The sequence below is a fragment of the Lactuca virosa genome, chromosome 7, assembly GCF_052849685.1.
Source record: "Lactuca virosa cultivar CGN04683 chromosome 7, Lactuca_virosa_CGN04683_v6, whole genome shotgun sequence".
Classification (NCBI taxonomy): Eukaryota; Viridiplantae; Streptophyta; class Magnoliopsida; order Asterales; family Asteraceae; genus Lactuca; species Lactuca virosa.
The window spans coordinates 50132508-50139617 of NC_136432.1; positions in this window are offsets into that span (position 1 = coordinate 50132508).

The window sequence follows — 7110 nt, forward strand, 5'->3', positions numbered from 1 at the left end:
AAGATTTATCAGTTATTCCATGTGATTGTACTTATTGATCTACTTACGGGAGAGGTGTCTAGAATGGTCATATTGGCTTGGTTGTTGGATTTCAGAAAAGCTATTATGTCAAAATGAATGATTGATAGGTCTAGACTATCTATAGCAACATAGAAAGTTAGGCTAAAACTTAGTAATAATGAGACTAGGTCACATCAAAGGAAAGGTCGATTTATAGAAGCTAAGCTCTGCCCAAGTTTCGAGTCATCACTTTAACAAGTGAATGCATGATCCCTTTCATCTTACACATAGATATGAAGTATCTAGATAATTACATGCTTATGTGCTTATTATTCTGTACCTAAGGTGATATGTGTTAGATAAAATAATATGAGATGATATTTACTTGATTTAATTATATAAGTATTTTACACTTATAACATGAATTGGGTAGTGACGGGTGATGAGAAATAGGTGATGTTAGATTGGTGATGACTACCGGACTAATTGATGACAGTCCCGTAGAACACTAGCAGCGATGGACTTCGTGCCTATAAACATTGGCAGCTATGGACTTAGTGCCTATTAGTTAAACGTTGGAAGCTATAGACTTAGTGCTTATTAGTTAAACGTTGGCAGCTATGGACTTAGTGCCTATTAGATAAACATTGGCAGCAATGGACTTCGTGCCCATTTGATATAGGAGATGATAAGTCAATACGATGTAGGTGATAACCCTTAGGATATAACCCTAGGAAAGAATATATAAGAACAAATGGATGGGTAATTGGGTTAAAGGTTTGATAATTAAACATATTAACGATATTATTGTGGATTGAAAACACTATGTACTCACCAGGTTTTCGAATCTGGCCCACTCAGTTATTGTTTCACAGGAAATTATATATGATGATATATGTATCTGCTGAGAGATTGAAGGAGATCTAGACTATTAGTGTAAAGAAATGTTGTAAGTCTTCCTTTATGCTTATGTTTCTAATATTGACGATGACATCCCGAGTTTTGTAAATAAAATACATTTCTTGGAAATGTCTTGATGATATTATTATCATGTTTTTGGGACAGATTCCGCAATGTAAATCTTTTTAAAATGATACTCTGATTTATCAAGCATAAACAAAATTGGTCATTTCTGGCAGTAAAAATGGGAATGTCACAATATACTTGTGTGTAGGATATTGGTATGTTGTAGTGATCTGTTGGATTGGTAGATCTTTATCATTACCTGTGGTTGCTATGTATTGTATATTTGCTTGTATATGTCGATATATTGTGCTTGGGTTGAGGTGGTCCTGATTTGTGCTGTAAGCCAAGATACCTCGTGGTCCAAGTGTACTGCAGGCTTTACGAGGCGGTTCAGTCAGAATGTAGGCCCAAGGGAGCGGTCTAGCTACATTGTAGGCCCAAAAGGGCAGTCTAGTTAGACTGTAGGCTCGGGAGAACGGTCCAGGCATATTGTAGGCCTTGCGAGGCGGTTCAGGCAGATTGAAGGCTTATGTATGCATGTATTGAATGTGCATTGTTGTGTATATTATTTTGAGCGAAATCACTAAGCTTTGGCTTATAGTTGTGGATTAAATATTTTTCACGTAATTATCGGATGGCGAATGTGGGACTATACACATGCACATCAACAGTTTTATGATTCGAGATCCTGCATTGTTTTCATTATAACTTTGATTTTGAACTACAGTTACAAATAAAGTGTTTTGCCTTTAATATGTTTTATGAAAATATGTGTTTAAAAACGAAAATTTTATTTTGGAATTTGGGACGTTACAAAAACAAATTCTTCTTAGATCAGATAGACCTGGTGATTTGTACTTGTGGTCCTTGAAGCTTAGCTCATGTGTTGCTCTCCTTACGTTTTGTTAATCTTTATGGAACCAGTGTCTTGGACATCCCGATCCCCATGTTCTTTAGTCTTTTATTTCCAATAAATACTTCTCTTGTAATAAAAATAGTAGTAATGTTTCATGTTAGTCTTATCATATTGGAAAACTTATTAGATTGTCATTTCCTACATCTATGTCTACTGTTTCTAAACGTAGTGAAACTATTCATTCTGATGTTTGGACATCACCAATCCCAAGTGTCAATGGAATACAATATAATGTTTTATTTTTGGATCATTACTCTTATTTTCTTTAGGTATATCCGTTACACAATAAATTTGATATATTCGAAAAAATTCTCCATTTTCAAGCATATGTTCAAAATCAATTCAAATGTGGGATTCAATCATTTCATGTGACCATGTGGAAAATTATATAATTGACAGTTTCAAAATCTCTTTTACCATAATGGTATTGTATCCTGTTTTTCAAATACGCGAACCTGTCAACAAAATGGTATGTCCAAACGTATGATTCATTGCTTTGTAGCTGTCAAGAGAGCAATCTGCTTTGTACTTTTTTCTTGAACAACCAGATAGATTAAACCATGTTATCCCCTGAGGGCCTCGGTACAAGCTCATAAGTTCTATTTCAAAGTAAGAGCATCGTATCCAAATTGTATGGCAATGGTCTAATTTAGGTCATGGTGAGCGTGAAGATATGATTTGGGAATAGGAAACTCAGTTAAAGACGTGGATATGTATGCGAGAAAAAAGTTTGGAAATGCCATGTTTAGAGAGAGTGAACTTAGGGTAGCTCATGGCGATGGAGGAGGGTCATCGGATTGACCCGAAAAGGGGTGCGGCTACCAGTAGGAGGGGAACCAAGAGGTGAGGGTGAAGGTGGCTTTTCAGGTTGAATAGGTGGGTAGAGGAAGGAATTTGAAAAAGGCTACGAGATATGAGAGAAAGATGGTGGTCGGATATTAAGGAGTGGAGGGGAAAGGATAACACATCAAAAATGACATGATGATATATAATGATATTTCGGGAGGAGAGATGAAGATGTTGATACCCATAATGGTGAGACGGGTAACCAAGAAAAACGCATGGAGTAGATTGGGGTGGGATTTTGTGAGGCATAGCATGGTGTGGGTAACAGAGGCACCAAAAAACTCAAAGGTGAGAGTAAGAAGGATCTTTTGTTGAAAAGTTTATTAAATGAAATTTGATTTCCGATAAATGTGAAAGAATGTTTGTTTACACCCCCAGCTTCATAAGACGGTTTATATGCACCAGTCACTGGGTTTCATGACCCCATTTGTAACGCGCATGTTTTCACACCAGGTACACCCCAAAAACAACCTTATTATAAAAATAACTTTTTAAACATTTTGGTGTATACTGGTACTCAAGAGCACAATAAGCTATTACCAGGGATCGTACTAGCCACAAGTACAAGATCTGAGCCGAGCGCTACTACCTCTAACCTGCAAAACATCACAAACAAACATCGTAAGCCAAACTACTAAGTGAATACTAACTGCCATAATGTAAATCACATAATCATACAAATATCACACATATATCAAGAAATTCATCAACAGTTATATCCACGAATCTCCCTTAGGATATCTAACAAATATCTCTTTAAATTCCCAGAAAACATTGAACTGCTGCTCAATAACTACCACAAAGATCATTGTGTCAGCCCTTGACACATCAACGAGTAACAATAGTGTCATCCCATGACACATCAACGAATAACACTGTGTCAACTCGTGACACATCAATTGCACCTTTGTCATATATAATTTACATGCATGAATAACATACCATCATGTGGTACATTTTTATCTTTATACCACCGCAACATCAACAATATGATATTCAATCATTTACACTACACATAATTCACATATTGTAACACATATTTATCACAAACAACAAATATTAGAGTAGTGTTACTTACCTGTTTAGTTATCAGATTTATTCTAGTTCCGATTTTAATCCTCCGATGCCTATCTGCTTATCATGTGTTTCTCAGAACTTGTCATAACTCACTACTAACTACCTTCCAGGACCTCTTGTCACCAAACTAATCAAATCTCATAATATAATCATAATAGGTTTAACCCATAAGCCATTAGATAAGTATCTCAAAATTGGTATTTCTCAAATATTAGGGTTTATAACCCTCACAGTCTTGACTAAATCTTTAATCGTAAGATTTACTCATTGTTCTTACCAACGGGTTCGTAACAACACCATATCACGAATACCCATAATACACTCAGTTCTATCAAATCTTAGTATTAATGAAATATCATAAATACGATTTAACAGGGAAAAGATACCTCAATGTATCTCGTAACTCATCCCCGTATCGTCTGTATAACGGTATAACTTCACTGTAGTAGTCTCCCGCAAACGACTCTCGAGCCGCATCTCCGATCCCGTGTGCAAAAACTCCCTCAAATGATATGAGACTATCATATTTATACCCTATAATGGTCACGTCGTAATCATCTATGTGTCACATCATGACAATTGAATAAATCCCGGTTTCGCCACATATCACACTCTCCCGCCAAGTGTCCCAGTGATTTGCCACATTTCACATCGTGACACATCTAGTGTCACGTTGTGACGGTTGAATAGACTCTGTCTCACCATGTGTCCCTCTCTGGTTGTCATGTGTAATTATGACTCACTCATTGCCACGTCTCGACCAATATACCTTCATGTCGTGAGGGTCAAAACTTGACTGTTGACTTTGACTTCCGTTGACTTTCTCAAAATAACAACCTACTTTCATTCCAACTTCAAATGGTCATAACTTTCTCATAATAACTCTGTTTTCAACAAACTTTATATCCACAGAATACTTATCTCATCTGTTCATCTTACTATTATCTATATCTCTTAGGGTAGTGCCTGTTAAGAAAACATGTATTACAAGTTCTTCCCTCCTTCAAGAGATTCCGTCCTCGGAATCTCCTGAAATCCCATACTACATTTAGGAGTTTTACTAACTCGTAGTCTTCCCAAGAATAACTATCTAACCACATCACTCACTTCAATTGCATAAAATGCACCACTATGTACTGTGTTATCAATTTTCTTCTGATCATTAGCACTTTTCTCGAGTCTCACAATGAACCAACATTACTTTGTGAGAAATTCATAATGTAGAAGATCATACACAATGAATATAGAAACACATATACTATCCATAGCTATCTACACTTAGTTATAACTCGTCTATCATTTTCGTTCTCTATACAACAAGTAGTACTTACTTACTACTTATTTAAAATCGGCTATTTCTATTAGCCCTTCGCGACTATCACCTGGTACTCAACTTACGACTCGTCCTCAAGTCACGAGTATATCACCAACATTATTAAAAAAAATACCTATAATCACTTAATTGGGTATATCACTTGTAATTTACTTAGTAGTTATTATCTATCACCAAATATCATTTTGGTGTATACAATATCCATATTTCAACACATACATCAACTCAATACGTCGAAATCCTAGGATTTCATCACGTCTACTATGGTTCTCAACACCAATAAATATGGACCAAATACTCAGTAAGTTCCCCACATTGGTATTGACTAAACATTCAATAGGTGGAACAAACACTTGTTTCTGAATAACTTCACACTAAGAAATATCCCATTCTGGGAATACTTTCACATCACTCCAAATCTACACCTTATTGAAATATAATTTTCAAACATTGCTCAAATACAACACATGATCGCTCCTCAATAACCACTACAAAGACATCATCTCCTTCCGAACGATTTTTTATCATAATATCAACGTATGACATTTCAAAATGTATTATATCAATCTATCTTGTATCGTGTCACCATAAAGATCATCACGCCAACCTGTGACGTATCGTGCCAACCTGTAACACTGTTAACTCATCACACTAACCTGTGACAATTCAACGAACATTGTGTCAACCTGTGACATCTTATAGAATATTATGTCAACCTTTCATACCTCAACGAATATCGTGTCTACCTATACCACCACATGGGGGATTTAGTCATTCTTAGTTCATTAGTTCCCTCCGGAAATATCACTTATATTTACTACTTCCTCCAGAAGTATTATTTACATCTAAGATATCAGTTTTTCACATTAGGGATCACACACTCCCTGAAACTTCTCTTCTCAAATCTCCACTTGCACACAAACCATCATGTGACTAAAAAATATCATTTAAGAGTAATAACTTCAATCCTATTCACATTCTTGCATTCCATTGGCATTTCTCCCTTTCTATGCCTTTGAAATCAAATCATAATTATTATAACGTTCAAATATACTTTCTACTAAGTACCACACAATGGTACTTTCTGAACCGTGCCATGGGTCACTCCCATCTTATCACCCGAAATCATCACACATAATATCAAGTATTTTGCTTTCAATTTGCGTTGCATAAAATTTCGTTGCATTGTGGTGGCTCGAAACACATTATCTCATTTGATCGCTCCACATAACCACGTCGTGGTATTATTTTCACCACGTCGTGGTTTTGCTAAAATTTCTACTGCTCATTTATGTTCGAATTATATTCGAACTCCTCCACATCACATGGGGCCCGCAACGTACGCCATAACGCCACTATATCACATACTGCAATAATGTTTACCACCACGTACACTGTAACGTCCATTGCGATACTGCTCACCATCGCATGCACTATAACGTCCATCAAAGTATCATCTATATAAATATATAAACACCATATAATATAATAAAACTTGCACCACGCCATGTATCACAACACCCATTACAACGTGTACTGTATAGGTACCACGCCTTGCACTGTAACTCTCTCTACAATGTGCGTCACAATATTATTTATAGGGAATTACATATACTCATATACATATATGTATATATCACAAATCCTTAATTTTGCAACAGCTGACTAACTTATATCTACCAGACATAATCAAATAATATTTTCCAACTTATGGTTTAAGTTTAGGCATTTACAACAAGCACCTGATTCACTTAAATCAAAATTCAGATACCATCTTGTAACGCCTAAGTTTTCACTCCTAGTACACCCCCAAATAAACTTTTTTATAAAAATAACTTTTTAAACATTTTGGTGTACACTGGTACTATGGAGCACAAGACGCTGTCAGCAGGAATCGTATTGGCCACAAGTACAGGATCCGAGTTGGGCGCTACTACATCTAACCTATAAAACATCACAAACAAACACCGTA